At 45.6% G+C, this 25,989-nt stretch overlaps 1 protein-coding gene across 6 annotated transcripts in view; it reads left to right on the forward strand.

The window, feature by feature from the left end:
* TTC29 (tetratricopeptide repeat domain 29) overlaps positions 1 to 25,989 on the forward strand; it is a 562,022-nt gene that overhangs the window by 250,705 nt on the left and 285,328 nt on the right. The gene's annotated exons all lie outside the window — the stretch shown is intronic.

Below are 25,989 nucleotides of genomic sequence, written 5' to 3' on the forward strand. Positions count from 1 at the left end.
TGAGAGGCAAGACTAGGAAGCTACAAGGTTGGTACTGGGGTAACATGGCCTGAGGGCCAATAAGAATCATGTTACTGTTGGTAAACTGTGGAGGAATAACACTTCCCAAGTGCGTGGGAAACACTTGTCAGTGTACACAGTAACATAAATAACTAATAGAATGGAGCCGGAGAAAATGGGAAGGACAATAACAAGTGGGCAGCATAGTGATGCTTAAGAGGAGATTCATACTGTAGAAGAAGAAGAATAACCCAAATACACAAAGCATGGTGGAAAAGGCTGAAAACCCACAACTTGAAAGGATATTGCATATAAGTGGTGGACAGCAGTGCTGGGAACTACATCTATCGCACTTGCCCGCACACGAGGATTACAGGAGAACTACAGACATGACATTAAAATATGAGGAAGGAACTGCTGTGGAAGACCCATAGAAATGTTACTGTTCATGGTACTATGTATTCTATAATGACAACAACTTTTAATCTTCATAGTGTTATGTATTATTACATATTATTAGTACATGTCTCCCCGATAAGCATGTCTATGCTGTGCTGTTTGTATTTCTGTGAGAGGACTGGATGACTGTATATCATGTATACTCTGAATTAAGAATGGATTGCTAATTTTGAACTTTATTGATCTTTGCAAACCTAGTGTAATTGTACAAATCGTTACTAGTGCTCAGAGGTAAATATGTAACTGTAAGCATATAAATGTTATGTTTTATTGGTGTGTACTGAACTTTTCCTCTGTTTAAACTACGTTAATTCTGCGCTTTTGGAATAAGTAATCAACATTTATTTTATTATTCTCCAAAGAAGCCTGATCGGTAAGCAGTTAAGTAACCGATGGCCAGGATACCAGTGGTCAATATACCGACGTCGGCATCCGGAAGAAGGACGCTATCCTGGTGTCTACATACTGACGCCAAACGGGGTGCTGGCGTCACAATACCGACAGCCGGCATCCCAAACGCCTGGACAGCGGGACGCGCTGGCGTCCTGCCGCGGTGGGGTGGGGGGGTTTAGGCAGAAGAAGGGGGGTTAGGAGTAAGCACAGGGAAGGTTAGGGTTAGGGACCGAGGAGGGAGGGTTAGTGTTAGGCACATAGAAGGGGAGGCTAGGTTTAAGCATCAAGCGGGGAAGGTTAGGTTTAGGCAGTGGGGTAGGGTGGGTTAGGGTTAAGCACCCACAAGGGAGGGTTAGGGTAGGGAAAGGGTGAGGGTTAGGGGCCTTACTGGGGGACTGTCGGGATTATGATGGATGGGATGCCAGTGTCGATATGCTAACCACCGGCATCCCGTCAATCGGTCATTCTTACTGATCCCGCATGCTCAGCTCTAGATACAGTGTTCCACCAGATGTAACACTTAACACCTGCACAGTACAGCAAACCTTCTACATCACATTTTTCTCTTAGTCTACACAAGCTCTACAACACCATGTATTGCCTTTAAGTGCATAACATGAACAAAGACTGCCTTCTGCCTTGCAGTAAATCCCTTACACTCACATAAAAGTTTCTCCGTACTCTGTTACTGCATTCCCAAAAGAACACCTCATCCTTAAGAGAATGCATGTCTATACAAACATTGCTTTGGCTTGGTCACCTACTGTTTCAGCCTGTCAATCTTTTCCCACTTACTTCCTTAGCAGACAGGACTAATGTGAAGATACTGTATATAGCATTAATGTCAATATCTGCATCAATATCAGAAAGTTATTTTTGTGTCGTCCCAAAGTATCCGTCATTATTTATAAAATATCCCATCAAAATGAATCAAATTCTCATCACCGCTGTTGATCTCTACAGTCATCTTCCAACCTCACTAGCATACCTTTGACAGAAGACCTCTGCCAGTTATTCCAGAACTTATCCAATTTGGTCATTGCAAGTGATGTCATATTGTATTATGAGTGTAGAATGTGGGCTGAGCAGCAAGAATTTACAGCATATGGGGGGTAATTCCAAGTTGATTGCAGCAGGAAATTTTTTAGCAATTGGGCAAAACCATGTGCACTGCAGGGGAAGCAGATATAACATGTGCAGAGAGAGTTAGATTTGGGTGTGGTGTGTTCAATCTGCAATCTAAATTGCAGTGTAAAAATAAAGCAGCCAGTATTTACCCTGCACAGAAACAAAATAACCCACCCAAATGTAACTCTCTCTGCACATGTTATATCTGCCTCCCCTGCAGTGCACATGGTTTTGACCAACTGCTAAAAAAATTCCTGCTGCGATCAACTTGGAATCACCCTCATGGTCAGCATGAGTCTTTAGTTCTGAAAGTACATATTGTACCTTTAACACAGATGTTGCCATTTATAAAAGCTAGAACACATGAAAACTGGAGTGTTCTCTTTAACAATCAATCATATTCTATGTTTCATTTTGTAATGCAGTTCAGAAAATAAAAATGTATATGTTATTGGTTTTTACAAAACACCAGTTTTGTAATGTATGTCACTGACTTTTTTGCGATTATACCCGGTTCTACAGCGAATCTCATAGACAAATCAACAGAGAAACAAAATGGCTCTAGCAAACAGTATACCAAAGAATAACTGCCATAGGAGAAATATACTCTCCTTTAAAATGGTAAATGCAAACTAAAGAAATATAAAAATTTATATGTCATTAGTATACATTATATAACAATTTATTCATGATATTAATGTGCAAACAATATATTTATTACACTGCAGTGTGCCAAAATATAAATGTACATGTGAATGTGCATCTGACAAGAAATGTATATTCTGCAGCGCTTTATGGAGAATATTTGGGCATTCACATCAGTTCCTGCCCCAGTGCAGTTTACAATAAAAAAAACAATGATTGCACGATAGACTCTAACTAGAATAAACTTCTTTAAAGACCAGTATAGTAATATAAATACATTTATTTAAAAACATAGATTCAAACTCAAGATAATACAATCACATATATATTTGCACAAACAGTGTTGTAACGTATGTGTCAGAACTGGAAACAAGATATCAATATAAAATTTTTTAATTAGTAACAGCAAAGCGTTAATTTATCTTTACTCAAGCCTATTTTTGCATACTATGCAAGGCAAAAAAAGAGTTCATAAAACATGCCGCATTAATATTTTGTATACAGAATATTTTTAAAGACCAACCAAAGTCTACATAAAAACCAAAAGTATTCATTCACCGGGTATCCTTAATGCTATCTTAAAGTGTTGCTTTAAGGATAGAGGGGGTAATTCCGACAGCGATCGGGTTGGATCTGCGCATGCGCCGGCGCATGCTGGACGGCCGAAGGCCGTTGTACCGTAGCGATCACCTCTGCCTGATTGACAGGCAGAGGCGATCGCTGGGTGGGAGGGGGCTGGACAGCAGCGTTAAGCCGCCATTTAGGGGGTGCGGTCCGTCCAACGCAGGCGTGGCCCGACCTTTGGGGTGGTGGGCCATGGCTGCCTGACGTCACACGCAGCCGCTGCGACCCGGGCAGCGAAGAGGTTCTCCCGGCCAGCCACAGGAGCTGCACTGGCTGAGAGGTACTCCTGAAATGCTTTTGCATTTTTGCGGGTGGGGGGGGGGGGGGGGCCGCGGCACTGACATGCGGGGTGGACTAGCCCTGTGCTGGGCATCCCCCCGCATGTCTGAGTGCCTGATCGTAGCTGTGCTAAATTTAACACAGCTACGATCAACTCGGAATGACCCCCAGAATACGGTACAATACTTAATGCTCCCATGCAGCTGCAGCCGGGTTCCTAATGAAAAGTTGCGCTAAGTTACTGTCGAACAATGGCTGCTGCTGGCAGTGGTTCGGGCCAGAGGTGGAACTACTGCCAGTGCAACCAGTGCGTTGCACTGGGGCCCGCCACTGTCCAGGGGCCCAAAGCATGTAGTGAGTCAAACTGACTCATTACATGCCCCTGTGTGCTGCGGGCAACCGCCGCCCGCAGCACACAACCGCCAGGAGAGGAGAGGAGCGCAGTGGACACGGGGGAAGGAGGAGGAGGGAGCCGCAGCAGCGCTGTGTTATAGGTTGAGGCGCTGCTGCTGCTGTCCCTCTGCTTCACCATAGGCTGTCTTCCGAAGCTGTGAAACTCATAAAGTATGGAACTGTCTGGCTCCCAATTTTAGGATGGACAATCACTCTCCAATAACTGTTTACTGGATTTAAAAGTAGAAAGTGAACAAGGTTTTTAAAAACATTTGGTATATGTAGGACAAGCTTTTTTACTTGCAATAAACCCTTAAGACGCATGTCCCAACGATTGATAAGTCTTACTTATATCTTTAATTTAAAATGTATTAGAAATCTTCTATAAAGAAACATGGAAATATGGTCATCTTATCACATACAGCTCATCAAGATAGGCCACGCATAAGCTCTAGTGACGCATTTCTCTGGCATACTGCCTACTTCATCAGACTGTTTATGATAGTTTGTGAGAAGAATCCCTTTTGAGTGCAGTTCCATGTCTCACTCTGTAATAAATGCTGTTCAGATTGCTGCTGACATGGGGGGTCATTCCGAGTTGATCTCTCGCTAGCTATTTTTTGCAGCGCTGCGAACAGATAGTCGCCGCCTATGGGGGAGTATATTTTTACTTTGCAAGTGTGCGAACACTTGTGCAGCTGAGCGGTACAAAAAAGTTTTGTGCAGTTTCTGAGTAGGTGTGAACTTACTCAGCCGCTGCGATCACTTCAGCCTGTCCGGTCCCGAAATTGACGTCAGACACCCGCCCTGCAAACGCTTGGACATGCCTGCGTTTTTCCAACCACTCCCTGAAAACGGTCAGTTGACACCCATAAATGCCTTCTTCCTCTCAATCTCCTTGCGATCGGCTGTGCGAATAGATTCTTCGTTAAATCCAACACCCAGCAACGATCCGCTTTGTACCCATATGACACGCCTGCGCATTGCGGTGCATACGCATGTGCAGTTTTGCCGAGTTTTGACCTGATCTCAGTGCTGCAAAAAATAGCTAGCATGTGATCAGGTCGGAATGACCCCCATAGTGTACCCTCAAGCAGATCAAAAGCCGACTGTGTTGATAATCTGTACCGCCAGTTTGTCAGCAGATCTATCTAGACTAGAGTTTCTATTGGAAGTCCCTAGAGGAACTAGGAGACTTTTGTCGCTTTGCTTAGAGATTTGCTAACTCAGCCCAAAATATTGCTATCCTAGGGGCAAACACCAAACATGGAAGAATTAACCCAATACCCCACAACCTCTGCAGCACTGTGGAAAGGAGGATCCAAAGATCTTGTACAGTGTAGAGGGACTAGTTACCATCTATAGTACACTTTATACTCATTTTCTCTTATATACTGTATGTGAGATGAATGATTTGAATACCCTTTCCCTAATGATGGACCATGAGTGCTCCTCCGGAGGTGGGCCCAGATCAGCCTCCCACTGGAGTTAAAATGTAGGAGCTGGAGGCTGAGTAGAGGATTGCAGAATACTAAATTGGAGATCACCCCATTTGTCATGAGACTGTGGTAACAAAGTGATTCAAGGGAAGTTACGTTGAAACATTGGTCAAGCTCTAAAGAGTTGACAAAATGTTTCAGCTGGAAATAAGTAAATACCAACCACGGCAACCCAATTGTCAGACTCACGACAGGGGAAAGGTAAGTATACCCCCTAAACCTCTCTTCCCACAGCTAAACCTAATGCCCCCCCCCAGCCTAACCCTCCCCTGCTCAGCCTAAACTTAACCCCCCCTTCCACGAAGCCTCACCTTCCCCCTGCATCCTGAACCTAATCCCCCCTTCCCCCGGGGCTTACCTCTCCAGTGTCCCGGCTGTGTCTCGATCGGGATCCTGAGTTTCGGGATGGCGGCGCCGGGATTGTGATTCCTGTCAGGATTCTGGCACCGGCATTCAGATCGGTGTCAGGATTCCGGAGTTAGTATTTTGACTGCCAGGATCCTGACCAGATGCCCACTCATTAGAGCTTTTAGAATCATGCTGGTATTGTATCCAGATAACTGAGGAAAATGTGACTTGCACCATATGCAGTACCACTTGTAAAGCTCTAAATGGTCTCTTCTCTACAAATAGTCAACAGTTTCTTGCAGTAGCACTCTATTCCTGATATCTTCATCCTAATAACAGCTTAACAGCCTGACCTCAAATGCAAACAAATAATTAACCAAGAGTGCTTATCTGCATTTTCTCCAAACACGCCTCCCAAATGCTGCTTCTCTCCTACTGATGCCATGAGCAGTCCAGCCTGTTCTGAAAGGCAAATGACTAGTCCAATATCTCTCGCCACAATTAAAGCTTTTAGAGGCATAGTCAGTTGCATGCAGGGCTTTTCCCTCAGCCACAATGGTTTTCCAATTCAATTGCCAGGGAGAAATTCAGCAGCAGTAATTTCAATAAAAAATAACATGGCTAATTTCACGCAACCCCCAGCAGGTGCGAAGTCAGTGAAAATTCCTACAGTGTTTTAAGTTTAAAATGTTGGGACTTTATTGAGAACCTCTTGGACACCCCTCTAATGACTAATTGGGCACTTGGAAGATAACAATTAGCTTAATAATTCCAGTAATTACATGTTGTTATTATTGTGGTGAAAAAAAATCCTCAAATTACCCCAAAATAAACTTGTATGTTAGTTTATGCACCCCAAATTTAATTACACTATTTAATTAAATGAAAAATAATTTATTTTACCATTTTTTGTACATTTTGTTTAAATGAGACTAAAATTACTCTAAAATCAGGTTTATTTTACTTTTATTTGTCCTTTTTATTTATAATTAAACAAAAAAAAGTTGGCATTTTACCATTTTTAAAAAAACTTGCACAAGTCAGTAATTTTTTACATGTTTTAAAGCTTTTATATTTTACTTTGGCAGTGTAATAATAAGAATTTACTTACCGATAATTCTATTTCTCGGAGTCCGTAGTGGATGCTGGGGTTCCTGAAAGGACCATGGGGGAATAGCGGCTCCGCAGGAGACAGGGCACAAAAAGTAAAGCTTTAGTATCAGGTGGTGTGCACTGGCTCCTCCCCCTATGACCCTCCTCCAAGCCAGTTAGATACTGTGCCCGGACGAGCGTACATAATAAGGAAGGATTTTGAATCCCGGGTAAGACTCATACCAGCCACACCAATCACACTGTACAACCTGTGATCTGAACCCAGTTAACAGTATGATAACAGCGGAGCCTCTGAAAAGATGGCTCACAACAATAATAACCCGATTTTTGTAACTATGTACAAGTATTGCAGATAATCCGCACTTGGGATGGGCGCCCAGCATCCACTACGGACTCCGAGAAATAGAATTATCGGTAAGTAAATTCTTATTTTCTCTATCGTCCTAGTGGATGCTGGGGTTCCTGAAAGGACCATGGGGATAATACCAAAGCTCCCAAACGGGCGGGAGAGTGCGGATGACTCTGCAGCACCGAATGAGAGAACTCCAGGTCCTCCTTAGCCAGGGTATCAAATTTGTAGGATTTTACAAACGTGTTTGCCCCTGACTAAATAACCGCTCGGCAAAGTTGTAAAAGCCGAGACCCCTCGGGCAGCCGCCCAAGATGAGCCCACCATCCTTGTGGAATGGGCATTTACATATTTTGGCTGTGGCAGGCCTGCCACAGAATGTGCAAGCTGAATTGTATTACACATCCAACTAGCAATAGTCTGCTTAGAAGCAAAAGCACCCAGTTTGTTGGGTGCATACAGGATAACAGCAAGTCAGTTTTCCTGACTCCAGCCGTCCTGGAACATATTTTCAGGGCCCTGACAACATCTAGCAACTTGGAGTCCTCCAAGTCCCTAGTAGGTGCAAGGCACCACAATAAGCTGGTTCAGGTGAAACACTGACACCACCTTAGGGAGAGAACTGGGGACGAGTCCGCAGCTCTGCCCTGTCCGAATGGACAAACAGATATGGGCTTTTTTGAGAAAAAACCACCAATTTGACACTCGCCTGGTCCAGGCCAGGGCCAAGATCATGGTCACTTTTCATGTGAGATGCTTCAAATCCACAGATTTGACTGGTTTTAAACCAATGTGATTTGAGGAATCCCAGAACTACGTTGAGATCCCACAGTGCCACTGGAGGCACAAAAGGGGGTTGTATATGCAATACTCCCTTGACAAAATTCTGGACTTCAGGAACTGAAGCCAATTCTTTCTGGAAGAAAATCGACAGGGCCGAAATTTGAACCTTAATGGACCCCAATTTGAGGCCCATAGACACTCCTGTTTTCAGGAAATGCAGGAAACGACCGAGTTGAAATTTCTTTGTGGGGCCTTCCTGGCCTCACACCACGCAACATATTTTCGCCACATGTGGTGATAATGTTGTGCGGTCACCTCCTTTCTGGCTTTGACCAGGGTAGGAATGACCTCTTCCGGAATGCCTTTTTCCCTTAGGATCCGGCGTTCCACCGCCATGCCGACAAACGCAGCTGCGGTAAGTCTTGGAACAGACATGGTACTTGCTGAAGCAAGTCCCTTCTTAGCGGCAGAGGCCATAAAACCTCTGTAAGCATCTCTTGAAGTTCCGGGTACCAAGTCCTTCTTGGCCAATCCGGAGCCATGAGTATAGTTCTTACTCCTCTACGTCTTATAATTCTCAGCACCTTAGGTATGAGAAGCAGAGGAGGGAACACATACACCGACTGGTACACCCACGGTGTTACCAGAACGTCCACAGCTATTGCCTGAGGGTCTCTTGACCTGGCGCAATACCTGTCCCGTTTTTTGTTCAGACGGGACGCCATCATGTCCACCTTTGGTATTTCCCAACGGTTTACAATCATGTGGAAAAAACTTCCCGATGAAGTTTCCACTCTCCCGGGTGGAGGTCGTGCCTGCTGAGGAAGTCTGCTTCCCAGTTTCCATTCCCGGGATGAAACACTGCTGACAGTGCTATCACATGATTTTCCGCCCAGCGAAAAGTCCTTGCAGTTTTTGCCATTGCCCTCCTGCTTCTTGTGTCGCCCTGTCAGTTTACGTGGGCGACTGCCGTGATGTTTTTCCCACTGGATCAATACCGGCTGACCTTGAAGCAGAGGTCTTGCTAAGCTTAGAGTATTATAATTTTACCCTTAGCTCCAGTATATTTATGTGGAGAAAAGTCTCCAGACTTGATCACACTCCCTGGAAATTTTTTCCTTGTGTGACTGCGCCCCAGCCTCTCGGGCTGGGCTCCGTGGTCACCAGCATCCAATCCTGAATGCCAAATCTGCGGCCCTCTAGAAGATGGGCACTCTATAACCACCACAGGAGAGACACCCTTGTCCTTGGATATAGGGTTATCCGCTGATGCATCTGAAGATGCGATCCGGACCATTTTTCCAGCAGATCCCACTGAAAAGTTCTTGCGTGAAATCTGCCGAATGGAATTGCTTCGTAGGAAGCCACCATTTTTACCAGGACCCTTGTGCAATGATGCACTGTTTTTAGGAGGTTCCTGACTAGCTCGGATAACTCCCTGGCTTTCTCTTCCGGGAGAAACACCTTTTTCTGGACTGTGTCCAGAATCATCCCTAGGCACAGCAGACGTGTCGTCGGGATCAGCTGCGATTTTGGAATATTTAGAATCCACCCGTGCTGTTGTAGCAGTATCCGAGATAGTGCTACTCCGACCTCCAACTGTTCCCTGGACTATGCTCTTATCAGGAGATCGTCCAAGTAAGGGATAATTAAGACGCCTTTTCTTCGAAGAAGAATCATCATTTCGGCCATTACCTTGGTAAAGACCCGGGGTGCCGTGGACAATCCAAACGGCAGCGTCTAAAACTGATAGTGACAGTTCTGCACCACGAACCTGAGGTACCCTTAGTGAGAAGGGCAAATTTGGGACATAGAGGTAAGCATCCCTGATGTCCCCGGACACTATATAGTCCCCTTCTTCCTGGTTCGTTATCACTGCTCTGAGTGACTCCATCTTGATTTGAACCTTTGTAAGTGTTCAAAAAAATTTTTAGAATAAGTCTCACCTAGCCTTCTGGCTTCAGTACCACAATATAGTGTGGAATAATACCCCTTTTCCTTGTAGTAGGAGGGGTAATTTAATTATCACCTGCTGGGAATACAGCTTGTGAATTTTTTCCCATACTGCCTCCTTGTCGGAGGGAGACCTTGGTAAAGCAGACTTCAGGAGCCTGCGAAGAGGAAACGTCTCTACATTCCAATCTGTACCCCTGGGATACTACTTGTAGGATCCAGGGGTCCTGTACGGTCTCAGCGCCATGCTGAGAACTTGTCAGAAGCGGTGGAGCGCTTCTGTTCCTGGGAATGGGCTGCCTGCTGCAGTCTTCTTCCCTTTCCTCTATCCCTGGGCAGATATGATCTTATAGGGACGAAAAGACTGAGGTTGAAAAGACGGTGTCTTTTTCTGCAGAGATGTGACTTAGGGTAAAAACGGTGGATTTTCCAGCAGTTGCCGTGGCCACCAGGTCCGATGGACCGACCCCAAAAAACTCCTCTTCCTTTATACGGCAATACACCTTTTTGCCGTTTGGAATCTGCATCACCTGACCACTGTCGTGTCCATAACATCTTCTGGCAGATATGGACATCGCATTTACTCTTGATGCCAGAGTGCAAATATCCCTCTGTGCATCTCGCATATATAGAAATGCATCCTTTAAATGCTCTATAGTCAATAAAATACTGTCCCTGTCAAGGGTATCAATATTTTTAGTCAGGGAATCCGACCAAGCCACCCCAGCTCTGCACATCCAGGCTGAGGCGATCGCTGGTCGCAGTATAACACCAGTATGTGTGTATATACTTTTTATGATATTTTCCAGCCTCCTGTCAGCTGGTCCTTGAGGACGGCCCTATCTATAGACGGTACCGCCACTTGTTTTGATAAGCGTGTGAGCGCCTTATCCACCCTAAGGGGTGTTTCCCAACGCGCCCTAACTTCTGGCGGGAAAGGGTATACCGCCCATAATTTTCTATCGGGGGGAACCCACGCATCATCACACACTTTATTTAATTTATCTGATTCAGGAAAAACTACTGTAGTTTTTTCACATCCCACATAATACCCTCTTTTGTGGTACTTGTAGTATCAGAAATATGTAACACCTCCTTCATTGCCTTTAACGTGTGGCCCTAATAAGGAATACGTTTGTTTATTCACCGTCGACACTGGATTCAGTGTCCCTGTCTGTGTCTGTGTCGACCGACTAAAGTAAACGGGCGTTTTAAAACCCCTGACGGTGTTTTTGAGACGTCTGGACCGGTACTAATTGTTTGTCGGCCGTCTCATGTCGTCAACCGACCTTGCAGCGTGTTGACATTATCACGTAATTCCCTAAATAAGCCATCCATTCCGGTGTCGACTCCCTAGAGAGTGACATCACCATTACAGGCAATTGCTCCGCCTCCTCACCAACATCGTCCTCATACATGTCGACACACACGTACCGACACACAGCACACACACAGGGAATGCTCTGATAGAGGACAGGACCCACTAGCCCTTTGGAGAGACAGAGGGAGAGTTTGCCAGCACACACCAAAAACGCTATAATTATATAGGGACAACCTTATATAAGTGTTTTCCCTTATAGCATCTGTTTTATATATTTCTAACGCCAAATTAGTGCCCCCCCTCTCTGTTTTAACCCTGTTTCTGTAGTGCAGTGCAGGGGAGAGCCTGGGAGCCTTCCCTCCAGCCTTTCTGTGAGGGAAAATGGCGCTGTGTGCTGAGGAGATAGGCCCCGCCCCTTTTTCGGCGGCCTCGTCTCCCGCTTTTAACGGATTCTGGCAGGGGTTAAATATCTCCATATAGCCTCCGGAGGCTATATGTGAGGTATTTTTAGCCAAAATAGGTTTTCATTTGCCTCCCAGGGCGCCCCCCTCCCAGCGCCCTGCACCCTCAGTGACTGCCGTGTGAAGTGTGCTGAGAGGAAAATGGCGCACAGCTGCAGTGCTGTGCGCTACCTTTAGAAGACTGAGGAGTCTTCTGCCGCCGATTCTGGACCTCTTCTTACTTCAGCATCTGCAAGGGGGCCGGCGGCAAGGCTCCGGTGACCATCCAGGCTGTACCTGTGATCGTCCCTCTGGAGCTGATGTCCAGTAGCCAAGAAGCCAATCCATCCTGCACGCAGGTGAGTTCACTTCTTCTCCCCTAAGTCCCTCGTTGCAGTGATCCTGTTGCCAGCAGGACTCACTGTAAAATAAAAAACCTAAGCTAAACTTTTCTAAGCAGCTCTTTAGGAGAGCCACCTAGATTGCACCCTTCTCGGCCGGGCACAAAAATCTAACTGGCTTGGAGGAGGGTCATAGGGGGAGGAGCCAGTGCACACCACCTGATACTAAAGCTTTACTTTTTGTGCCCTGTCTCCTGCGGAGCCGCTATTCCCCCATGGTCCTTTCAGGAACCCCAGCATCCACTAGGACGATAGAGAAATATTTTTATTGTTACCCAATATATATACAGGTTGAGTATCCCTTATCCAAAATGCTTGGGACCAGAAGCATTTTGGATATCGGATTTTTCCGTATTTTGGAATAATTGCATACCATAATAAGATATCATGGTGATGGGACCTAAGTCTAAGCACAGAATGCATTTATGTTTCATATAAACCTTATACACACAGCCTGAAGGTTATTTTAGCCAATATTTTTAATAACTTTGTGCATTAAACAAAGTGTGTGTACATTCACACAATTCATTTATGTTTCATATACACCTTATACACACAGCCTGAAGGTCATTTAATACAATATTTTTAATTTGTGCATTAAACAAAGTTTGTGTACATTGAGCCATCAGAAAACAAAGGTTTCACTATCTCACTCTCACTCAAAAAATTCCGTATTTTGGAATATTCCGTATTTCGGAATATTTGGATATGGGATACTCAACCTGTATGTATGTATGTATGTATGTATGTATGTATGTATATATATATATATATATATATATATTATTATTATTTTGGAGTACCATGAAAATCTTGTACCTAATTTGATATGCCCTTTAGCCAGGGATTCAGTTTGATCCTCAGCAATCTCTCTTTCTCCTGTGTCAGTGGTACCCTCTGTACTAGGGCTCTCCACCTTTTCTACTCTGACAGGACTGTCTCAGCTGCAATGCTGTACAGATTTTCCTTCTGCAGCTTCTGTCTTTCCCATTGGCTGCCTCTCTCTCACTGAATTCTGTAACAAGGGGTATTTCCCTCTCTCTATCTTTGGAGACATTATAAAGGGAGGTCATTCACTCTCCCCATTCTCTATAGGGACTGTTGCACACTCCTCACGTCCTTTGGTGCTGTTTTAGGCTCTTCCCCTTTTTATTACATTCTGTTTTAGCCCATTGCATGCTGAGGTCTAGTTTTCTGATATAGTAATTTCAAGCTAAATTTGTAGCATTCAGATGCGTGTATACCGATAACAAGGCACAGGAGGTCATATAGATAAAGATAGAAATATAAACCAAATATTAGTATTGCACATAGAGTATTAGTTTAAGTTTACCTCTTCTCCAAAGTATTTGCCATTCATATCCATATTGATCACAGCTATGACTACAGCAGCAATGACTACAGGCTTGTTTCAGAGGTGGACGCAAATCATGCACGGCTGTGATTTGTCACGGATTCACATGCGCGAAAATATGCATATGTCAGTCTGAGAAGTCCTCTTGTCTGCTTCCGTGCGACAGACTTTGCGTATCTGAGCATTACTCAACTGCACTGGTCAATCTGATCACTCGACCATTGATCCACAATCAGTCGCAGCATTGACTCCTTCAGCAGCCCCTGCTTGGTGCCTCCCTTGTTACTTTCTCAAAGTATGGCACCTGTGGCTGCAGTGCTGCAAAAGAGGTCTCAGCTGCATGCTGAAACATGCCCATGACATTCACATAACACATCCATGACATGCAAAGACTTTAGGTCACCTCCACTTTGAAATACCCATGTATTGCAGATGCTGTCTCAAGTCATTGCAATGTTCTACGCAAATACGTATGGTGCAGCACATAATAGTTTCCTAGACTTTTGTGCAGAAGCAAATAATCGCTCAACTGCAAAAACATCAGCACTGCGTCCACCTCTCAGGCTCTATGGGGTATATGCAATTCACGGCGAATCGCGGCAAATTATCACCGTTTTTAAATTCGACACAATTCGACAGGTGAATTCCGGCAGGTGGCTGCCGGAATTCACCATATTCAATGAAAAACGGATTCGACAGTCCCGCGGGCAAAAAACGGCCGATTTGCCGGATTTTGCCGCGATTTAAAAAAACGGGGAAAAACGGGAAAAACACGGAAAAAAAATGGCGTGGGGTCCCCCCTCCAAAGCATAACCAGCCTCGGGCTCTTCGAGCTGGTCTTGGTTCCAAAAATGCGGGGGAAAAATTGGGCAGGGATCCCCCGTATTTTTAAAACCAGCACCAGGCTCTGCGCCTGGTGCTGGTGCAAAAATTACGGGGGACAAAAAGAGTAAGGGTCCCCCGTATTTTTTACACCAGCATCAGGCTCCACTAGCTGGACAGATAATGCCACAGCCGGGGGTCACTTTTATGCAGTGCCCTGTGGCCGTGGCATTAAATATCCAACTAGTCACCCCTGGCCGGGGTACCCTGGGAGAGTGGGGACCCCTTCAATCAAGGGGTCCCCCCCCCCAGCCACCCAAGGGCCAGGGGTGAAGCCCGAGGCTGTCCCCCCCCATCCAATGGCTGCGGATGGGAGGCTGATAGCCTAGAGTAAAATGACAAGAATATTGTTTTTTCCAGAAGAACTACAAGTCCCAGCAGGCCTCCCCCGCAAGCTGGTACTTGGAGAACCACAAGTACCAGCATGCGGGAGAAAAACGGGCCCGCTGGTACCTGTAGTTCTACTGGAAAAAAAATACCCAAATAAAAACAGGACACAGACACCGTGACAGTAAAACTTTATTACACAATCTGCCGACACACACATACTTACCTATGTTGACACGCCGACTGCCACGGTCTCCGACGATCCGAGGGTACCTGTGAAAAAAATTATACTCACCTTCCAGCGTCCAGAGGTACATCCACGTCCAGAGATACATCCACGTACTTGGCAAAAAAAAGAAAACGGACACACGGACCACCGGACTGAAAGGGGTCCCATGCTGACACATGAGACCCCTTACCCCGAATGCCGGGACACCACGTGACTCCTGTCACTGAAGTCCCTTCAGCCAATCAGGAAGCGCTACTTCCGTGGCGCTCACCTGATTGGCTGTGCGCTGTCTGTGCTGTGACAGCGCATCGCACAGCTCCGTCCATTATATTCAATGGTGGGAACTTAGCGGCTAGCGGTGAGGTCACCCGCCGGTCAGCGGCTGACCGCGGGTAACCCCACCGCTGACGGCAAAGTTCCCACCATTGAAACTAATGGACCGAGCTGTGCGATGCGCTGTCACAGCACAGACAGCGCACAGCCAATCAGGTGAGCGCCACGGAAGTAGCGCTTCCTGATTGGCTGAAGGGACTTCAGTGACAGGAGTTACGTGGTGTCCCGGCATTCGGGGTAAGGGGTCTCATGTGTCAGCATGGGACCCCTTTCAGTCCGGTGGTCCGTGTGTCCGTTTTCTTTTTTTGCCAAGTACGTGGATTTATCTCTGGACCCTGGCTGAGGTGAGTATATTGAACTTTTCTTTTCAGGTATCCGTGGATTCTACATGGAGAAGAGGACCGATGTCGGCGTGTGAACATAGGTAAGTATGTGTGTGTCGGCAGTGTGTAATAAAGTTTTACTGTCACGGTGTCTGTGTCCTGTTTTTATTTGGGTATTTTTTTCCCAGTAGTACTACAGGTACCAGCGGGCCCGTTTTTCTCCCGCATGCTGGTACTTGTGGTTCTCCAAGTACCAGCTTGCGGGGAGGCTTGCTGGGACTTGTAGTACTACTGGAAAAAACAATATTCTTGTCATTTTACTCAAGGCTATCAGCCTCCCATCCGCAGCCCTTGGATGGGGGGGGACAGCCTCGGGCTTCACCCCTGGCCCTTGGGTGGCTGGGGGGGGGGACCCCTTGATTGAAGGGGTCCCCACTCCCCCAGGGTACCCCGGCCAGGGGTGACTAGTTGGATATTTAATGCCACGGCCGCAGGGCACTGTATAAAAGTGACCCCCGGCTGAGGCATTATCTGTCCAGCTAGTGGAGCCCGATGCTGGTGTGAAAAATACGGGGGACCCCTGCTCGTTTTGTCCCCCGTATTTTTTGCACCAGCACCAGGCGCAGAGCCCGGTGCTGGTTTTAAAAATACGGGGGATCCCTGCCCAATTTTTCCCCGCATTTTTAGAACCAGGACCAGCCCGAAGAGCCCGAGGCTGGTTGTGCTTTGGAGGGGGGACCCCACGCCATTTTTTTTTAAATTTTCCCGTTCCAGCACTAAAAAATAATAATAATAATATTTTAAAAAATATATAAATAATACTTGTGCCTCCAAAAAAAAAAAAAATGTACCTAATCCCTTCTAATATAAATAGATATGCTATTCCCCAAAAAAAAAACACCAAAAAAAACATGTTTAAAATTTTTTTTATTGTTTTCACCCTCCAAAGTGTGGCGGATTGAAAATGACGAATTTACTGTCTAAAAGCACTGCTGTCGAATTTCCAAACTTGAATTGAATATGCTTTTGTCGAATTGCAGCACTTGTATCATTGCAGAAAAGTCGAATTTACAAAAAGTCGAATTTCAAAAAGTAGAATTTTGAAAGTCCGTTTTTTTTGACGGAAAGCACTGAATTGCATTGACGATTTTTTTTTTTTTTTGGCGAAAATGACCCGAAACTCGACAATTTCGGGAATTCGACCGCAATTGCATATACCCCTAAGTCTATAAAGCCATTATGTCATTTACATCATATTCTGACACCTCTGGTTAAACCTTAAAAATAATCGTTCTTACTAAGGCGGTCATTCCGAGTTGATCGCTCGCTAGCAGTTTTTTAGCAGCTGTGCAAACGCCGCCCTCTGGGAGTGTAATTTAGCTTAGCAGAAGTGCGAACAAAAGGATCGCAGAGCGACTACAAAAAAAATTGTGCAGTTTTAGAGTAGCTCCAGACCTACTCCTAGCTTACGATCACTTCAGACTGTTCAGTTCCGGATTTGACGTCACAAACACACCCTGCGTTTGGCCAGCCACGCCTGCGTTTTTCCTGGCACGCCTGCTTTTGCCAAACACTCCCTGAAAACGGTCAGTTGACACCCAGAAACACCCCTTTCCTGTCAATCACTCTGCGGCTGGCATTGTGACTGAAAAGCGTCGCTATACCTTGTGTAAAAATACATCGGCCATCGCGTGTGCGCACTGCACTTCATACGCATGCGCAGAAGTGCCGCTTTTTCACTTAATTGCTGCGCTGCGAACATTTCTCACTAACGATCAACTCGGAATGACCCCCTAAGTTACTTCGTAAAATGAAAGCTAAATGATGACACACAATTACCTGGTTAATATGCTGAACATTAAAGTGTAGGATGCACCATATAGCCACCTCCCTCTGTAAGCAATTTAACATAGTAGCTGGAGTTCTATATATGGAGCTTATATATATATAAAACTCTGAAGCAATGGTCAGCCAACATAACCTGCAGACATCTAGGGGTCATTCCAATTAGCTGCGAAGGGATGCTATATGTCGTTGCCGCAGCATTTCAACGCCAGCAGTGGCACCTGATCTTGCACCCTTCGCGGGCTGAATCAGTACTAATTCGCACAAAATTGCTCAGACATCTATTTGGAGGCGAGCACTTTTGTATGAAATCATGGCAGCTAATTGGATTGACCCCATACTGTAGCTGCCCAGACTATACTCTCTTTAACCACTTACATTTATTTTCTTAGTTATACAGAACCTAGTACACAGAATGCATATGTTAGATATTGCGGCACTCACTAGTCAAAATTGTTTCATCAGTAATAGTTTAAACTATGGTGGCCAATCCCGGGATCGTGATCGGCTGGATCCCAGGATTTAGGGCCAAAAACGGCCGGGATTCAATCCCGGGATTGGAAGCTCCAATCCCGGGGATTGAGGGATCAGCGTTGAGCGTCCACAGTTTAAACTATGCCTATTTTAATCTATTAACAAAATTAAATTGTCAGTATTAGAGTTTTACAACAACAACAAAAAATTTGTTAATTTCCATGCTAACTAGTAAAAATCAGTATTGACTGACACCTTTCACTGCTAAACATATATATTAAATTAAACTACTTGTAATTAGAGGTAAATAATTGAGATTTAAAAAAAGTTTAAAAAATAGTACAACCTTCTTCATTTATTGTAACAATAGATGCTATTGTGGCTTTGAGAATCAAAGCAATAGTACACCTGAATTAGTTTTGCCTAGTAAAATCTGTGAATAAAATGAATAACCTAGCTGTTATCAGTTTCTCCTAGATTTTACTACAGTACACAGTTACCGTAGCTCTGGTTTATAGACTAGTTCATACTAGTGTGGATGAGAGGCTTTGGTGGAAATAACTTTGACTAGTAACATCTGGTTTTGATCAATTTGGGGGTTTTACTGTAACATATGCATGAACACATTAGCATGAATTTAACGGGAGGAATGAATTAAGGATCAGGAACACAAACACTGGCTGACTAGCAAATGGTATACTTGTTCAAAGGTACATTCTGTTTGATTAATTTAACCCTTTTCACAAAAATGACATAGCAGGAGACGTACTTAACCTCCGGAGGAATACACTCATTAATTCATGGTAATATGAAAGACCTTCAGTCCAGCCATAAGAGCATCTGAAACATGGCACTGTAGACACAGCACAACGCGTTTGCAGGTACAGCAATATTTTTAGCACTGCTGCAACCTTAAAAAATGGAAAAAGAATAGTTAATGTCAAACTCTGAGATACAGGAGTGAAGAGCTGAAGATGAGATTTGTGATTTGATTGACAAAAAAATGTCAGTCACACTACAAAAATGTGAAAAGACAGTGTTTTGATGATGGAGAGTTTAATGACTTATTGGGACATGACTTGCTAAGCTAGGAGATTTACTGTATGATTAACAGAAACCAATATGAAACACGTGGTCTAAATAAAAAATAAATAAAAAAGCTATTTTTCTTACAGTTCAACCTTAGTGATTAGAAACCATCCATTTCAAATTTACTGTTGGCATGGGATGTCAGTTAAACACTTTAAGACCAACATGCATGAAGCGCAGCCAACATTCACCATGTTCCTGCTCCTTGTGAATTGGTAGGCTGCATTCTGTTTAGGCATAGAAATAAATAACTTTAGTAACCAAATTTTGTACTACGTCCTGATTGACTCGTCCACGCCGAGCGTCTTTTTCGATCAACACCTGCATCTTATAGGCATAACTAGAACTAGAATTATAGAATCATACAATTTTGATGGCAGATACTGTATGAACCACTTGGCCTAAACACATGTATGCACACACAGTAGGGTTAATTTTTTTGTTGGGAGCCAATTAACATACCAGTGTAATCCTGGAGTGTTGGAGGAAACTGGAGTACCCTGAGGAAACCCATGCAAGCACGGGGAGAATATACAAACTTCATACAGTTAGGGCCATGGTGGGAATGCTATCCAGTACACCATCCGTACGGCCCTAAAACGACACAGTTGCATTGCTAGTTTATGCTAACCACTAAGGCTTGCGCCATTTGTATATCTGAGTGCGACTGAGTCAGAATTTGTGTATAATAGGCTCCAATACGAGCAATCATGACTTCCTCACGCCAAGTTCCCTTGTGCTTCATCTGTGTCTTTGTATGTCTGTTATACCAATTCATGTGCGATAAAAGTCTCAGTCTAGCATCTCTAATACACTGTGAGCGGCTTTTTATGGAGTCTGTGTTGCAACAAAATTTCAAGATAAATACGGTACGCTACTCACCTTGGAGCATCTTGTTCACACCAGGCATCTTGCGTAGTGTACGAGGACACATCTATGTTTTTCTTACCTAAAACCTAAAATAAGTTGGAAAATGAGTGTGTTGTTCTGGTGCATTTTTGCAATATTCTAAAATATGTTTGCATCTCCATTAAGTTTTGTGGGTTGATCACTTTTTAGACTTTGTATGTTTTTGTTTCTTTTGTCAAATGTGTGTAACCTTCATGCAGAGCTAACAGAACCATATGAGACTCAGATATATTTAATGGCTTTAGACAGATGTGTTCAGTTGGAAAGAGACAGAAACAGTTGCTCTATGTTCTGAAGCGTACAGTAAACAGAAAAACAGCAGCTAAGACGTGCCTTTATGTTAGTGTTGTGGACAGTGGGTGCTCTTGTCTACAGCAGTGTATGGAATTGTATAAAACAAAAATATCACAGTATAAACTCTTCTTTCTAGAATGATTTTTAGATGCATTTCTTGCATGCAATTATATATTCTTAGAAGTTTCAAATGACAACTGGCAAAATGTTGGAGGTGTATTAGACTACATCTGATTAAAAGTATAATTGTATATTCCAATTTTTTTGCATAGTGTATATATTAATGTCATAATGTAAACTGTGTAAGCCATCAAGCTAGCACTTAACTGTTCCTGTGAGATTTAATGTTCTTGACACTGATTTTCTCACTTGATCCTTTTTGTATGTTTCTTGTCATGTACTTGCTCTGATCCGGTATGTCAGCTATGTGGCATTACTTTAATTTGCTCATGTAGCTATATTAACAGGGCTGATTGACACACATTATTTTCCTCATATAGCTATAGGCCCTCAATTACAGACTTACTGGGCTGGATTCAGAGGTGGATGCAGTTGAGATAACGCATGTGCACCCAGAAGTAATTGTTACTGCACATGTGCTGGGCATTTGCCTACAACATTGCCATTACTTCTGTGATCTATGCGCGGTTGGAGACTGTGAGGTGAGCTAAAGTCTTCGCAAAAGAGGAGGTGCTATAGGCATGTTATGGGAGTGTCATGGGCATGTTCAGGGCCAGACATGCCACCTGGCACTTCTGGCAAATGCCAGAAGGGCCTATCGCCTGTTGGGTCTGGTAACAAAGAGTGCTAGGCTTGCCGAGCAGTTCAGCCTTTCCACCCATACTCGCTCAGAACACAGATAGATGGGGGCATGCCACGAGGCCAGGCCCCTTGACTCATGGCATGCCCCCCTCAGCCATGGCCGCACTCCCTTGTCAAGGACTCATGTACACAGTGACATTCCAGGGCTGGTTTACTGCCCCAGTCCATCCCTGAGCGTGTTTCAGGTGCAGCTTCGATCACGTTCACAGCCACAGCTGCCATATCTACAAGGGAGACAATCCACCAAGCAGGGGCTGCTGGTGGAGTCGATGTTGAGATCGATGATGGAGAGATTGGATCCACACTTGAGCAATGCTCAGATTAGAAAAGTGGGCATCACAGGGCTTGCTCTGCCTGTCTCACAGAAGTACAAAAGAGGAATGCTGCTTAAACTGACATTTGCATATTTTTGCATTTAAGAATTTGTGAATAATCGCAGTAGCGCAAGAACTGAGTGCAGCTGTGAATCCGGCCCACTGTTACAATCAAAAAGTAATATATGATTGAATGTGTTAGTTTAATAAATTACCAAAAACAACAGCTGTGATTGTGTGAAGTGGTCGGTCAGATATATGTACAGGAATGTAGTTATGTGACCGGCAGGCAGTAGACTGCTGGTACAATACCTTCCCCTACATCCCGCATCTTCACAATCCCAGTAGTCGTCATGCTGACCAACATGTGTAAATAAATAAATAAATATATATATGTTCAGTAGACACCCCCCCCCCCCCCAGCCTAGACACACACCCCCCCAGCCGCCACCGCAAGTCCATCCACCCGCTCCTAGGCTCCTCACCATTCCCCACAACACTTACGCTGTCATCGCCGGCGCTCATCTCCCATCTGCAGCACAGTGTAGCACAGCTGCAGAGCCGTCTTCACTCTTCCCCATGAAGCCGCTGCACATGATCAGGAGGGGGTCCGCCGCCAGAGGCCTGCCAAGGCTCCACCTCCTCTCTACACATCCAGGAAGCTTCAAGACAACTGGGGGCCGCTGGTTGGATGCTGCTGCTGGCCCCAGGCTCCAATATGGCGGCGAAAATAGCGGCACCCATTAAGTGTGGCGCCCTGTTCGGCCTCTCCATTGGAACGTGCCTGGATCTGGCCCTGTATGTGTATACATATTTGTTTGTGTATTTTAATAGCATGTCTGTGTGAACATATTCTTCAGTGCTGAATAGTAGTGCCTTGCATGTTATAACCTATACAAGTGTAGAAAAATACATTTAGCACAGCTAGCCATAGCTTCCAAGATTTATTTGTAAAAGTAATGTCATTATGTAATCCAGATTATAGTAGCTACATTTCATATACATCTTTCTAAAATAAACTTTTATAATAAAATAAGAATCAGATGTATGATTTATACAGTGATTCAATGCTTTAATGTTATAGTGTATATTTCTGAGCTGCTTGGACTTTTACAAATATAATTAGGATGTTCCTGATCAAAAATATGCACTTTTCACTTCCATTTAGCGATCTGTGCTCAGATGCATAGAGAGATGAAAATGCTGCTACCTCTCCCATGGGAGTGCTAGTTATCATTACTCTTACAATACTGCTCAGGCTCCGTTTGTTTCATGGTAATGTGCTGTTTATCACCAGCCTTTGTGACATGCTAAAAGGTCCTGCCACACAGCCAGAGACTTATGGGATGTAAACTCAGGGGTCTCAGCAGTGGTTTTCCTGCTTTACATTACAGTTTTCATCTTGTGTATCCTTTTGTGCTAAAGCCTACCTCAGGCAGTTTCCTTCTAGGGGAATCCAAAGGGAGCAGCTGTTTGTGAAAGATTTCATTTCCTCTCATGGTTGTTCATTTCTGCCGTTTCCATTGCCTTGCGCCCTCCCTCTGACACCTCTTTATGCATATGAACTTTTTTATTGGGGCTTACTCATGCACCATATTCATGATAAGAAAGCATATGCTAAAAAGAGGAGCACAATTAGACATGAACTCACAGGGGGTGGCTAAGAACTCTGGCATCTAATTATTTTGTGCTTGAATCTTACAGTTTTTTTACATTACAATTTACATATTTTTTTCATTGTTAAATAGCAGTAAATGCAGCTTGTGTTTGTTATATTTTTACTGGCAAACTCTTTCTATTGGCATATGGCCTGATTCAGAGTTGTACGCTAATGGATTTGTAGGTGCGATCCTGTGTGCAGCGGATATACGAAAATACGCACATGACAGATGTCAGGATTTCTAATGAGATGGCCACTGTCCGCTTTGTAGATCCAAGAAACTGCGTACAAATATAGTAGGGGTGGGATTTGCAACCCCCCCCCTGTTTGTTTACAAATATGCAGTGGCAGTAACAGATCCTTCCATAATCGATCGCCATGATGGTCGCGCATTATGGCTGTAGGTAATGAGACGCTGGAGCCACTGTTACTGCCTATGGGATCACAGATGTAGGCTAAGACATACCTGGAAAACGGTCAAGATACATCTGCATCTTTGCAGTCACTCCCTGTTGCCTCCCCCAAAAAGGTCCCTGACTGTCAATCACTTTGCGAATACACACTAACCAATCGTCGGCCCGATGTGTCATGCCTGACATCACAACTGGGTGGGTATTTACAAGTGCCCACCCAGTTGTGATGTCAGTTACCGGCAGCCTCTACCACCCGTAGACACAGCACACTGCGCTGATATATCTGCAGATATATCTGCCATCGACTGTGCCGCAGGGTCAAAGCCATACGTCTGTGAACACATCACTCAGACATATTGCTGGTACACATGTAAGAGGGCGGCGGTGCGTGTGGTGGTGCCTGCTGCCGTGCAGGTGTAGTTTCGGTACTCACCAGGCGCCGCTCTCTCTCACCTTCAGGTACAGGAACCTTCAACGGACCTGGCAATCTTCAGTCGGATCCGGACACAGCGATTCCCTCTCAGAGCTGACAGACGAACGAGCTGAGGAGAAAATAGTCTACCTTAAGGGGGTATCAACCCTTCTTCCACCGTAAAAGGGGATACCCCAGGGGTGACGGCGACCTTCACCGGTTGGGTGAAAGGTCATCACTGGCACAAAGCCTCAGCCACCCAGATTTCACACACTCGCGCGTAGTGTGATGAAGGGGATTCTCACGTCCGTGAGCAACCCCTATTCCGTCACTTGGGGACAGACAAGGGACAAACGTAAACAGATGCTACTCACCGTCAGTTCCGCACTGCGAACGTCTTCTTCTCTTACAGGTCCCTGTAAGGAGGCAAATAAACAAGCAAACAGCCGTGCAGGGCCTAACTCTAACCTAGTGTCACACCCCTATACTAACTACAACGGCAGAGCCCTCAAACTAGCTCTGTGGGTGTGGTGCAACAAAACTAAACACAGACTTAACAAGCTCACACTTTGCCCTGCACGGTAATAACATATCCAATCACAATCCACAGCGCAAGCAACTACCACAGTGCTGTCCCTTTAAGTACCTGAATCAGAACACCAGGTAGTGGGGGCCGCACAGCTCACCCACCTCCCGTACTCTCTTTCCAGGGGCTCAGGCCGAGCGGGTCTGCCTGCCTAAACACCTTGGGGTGGACTGGGCCTAGTGGCCAGTGCCACCTTTATTCACCTTCGGGGGAACCGCTTATTTATTGGGCCTAGCGCCCCCTATTTGCGCACGTTGGGTGACCTGGGCCTAATACCCAGCGTCACCTTATATTAACCTAATTGGCCAACATACACTAGGGCCTAATGCCCCACAGGCCTATTGCCTGATATGCCTCTCGGGCCTAATGCCCGCCTAACTGGTGCCACAGGCCGGTGGCCTGACTATCCTTACGGGACTAGTGCCCACTATGTGCCCTCGGGCCTAATGCCCGCCCGACAGTGCCACGGGCCAAGAGGGCCCGACCAGAAATGCCCACGGACCGGGAGGGCCCGACTTTGTGCCCACAGGCCGGAAGGGCCTGACTATGCCCACGGGCCTAATGCCCGCTCACCCGGTGGTCTAGGGAGGATAGGGAGGGGGGCACCTTACAAGGGCCTACCTTGGTGGAGAAGGCTGCAGTGGGGAACTGCACAGCTCTATTGCTTCCCACCACTGCAGCGCTTCTCAATCCTGGATGGGCTCTTCTGCCGCTGGCCCGTCCTGGCCAGCGGCGCCGCCATCGCTTCGCCGCGTCCAGCCGCTGCTGGACATCTTCTTTCCCGAGCCTGGAGTCTTCTGGCCTCTTCCGCGGCCACCGTAGCTCTTCAGCGCTCTTCCACGCGCCCTCCGTCTTCGGGTCCCGCGCGCGGTCCTCTTCTTTGGTTCCCGCCCGGCGTCAGACGCCAGGGGCGGGGCCCATGACGCGGCGAGCGCCGATTGGCTCACCGCGTCCGCCTCCGATTGGCCGGCGCCCTGCGAGCCGCGTTTGGCTCGCGGACGGCGCCGGATTTGAAAAGCCGCGGGCGGCGCTTTTGATTGGCGGCCAGAATGGCGCCAAGTTTAAAGCGCCGCTACCCGCCGCCGCAGACAGCCTGGTGCAGGGAAACGTCTGATCCCTGTACCAGACACCCGCCGCTGCTGTACACCCAGCGCTGGGGACAGACAAGCTGCCCCAGCGCTGTCCACCCTTGCGCTCTGCAGGGGACACAGATCCCCTGCACCCTGCAGTGCTGATGTGCCCTGGGACACAGGGCACATCTCCACACACACCCGCCAACGCTGCCAGTATATTGGCCAGTGTGTTCCCAGCATACAGTACCTTGGTGCGTGACCATTAATCAGGCGCATCATTTGTTTAGAAAATGTGTTAAGATACAGTAACATTTCAGGCCTTGACAGGTAAGTCACCATCTTTGGTAAGACTGGTAAAAATGTAATATGTCTCCAACTTTTAAGTGGCCAATGTCAGTAAATAGTTTAGTGTAGTTTCAGAAAGAGGCTTTTCTTTGGGAATTAGTTTGTCTATGTGGATGCTGTCAATAGTCAATATGACGAGAGCATTATATTGTTGTTAGATTGCTGACACTTGTAATG

This window comes from Pseudophryne corroboree, chromosome 1 (assembly GCF_028390025.1).
Source record: "Pseudophryne corroboree isolate aPseCor3 chromosome 1, aPseCor3.hap2, whole genome shotgun sequence".
Lineage (NCBI taxonomy): Eukaryota > Metazoa > Chordata > Amphibia > Anura > Myobatrachidae > Pseudophryne > Pseudophryne corroboree.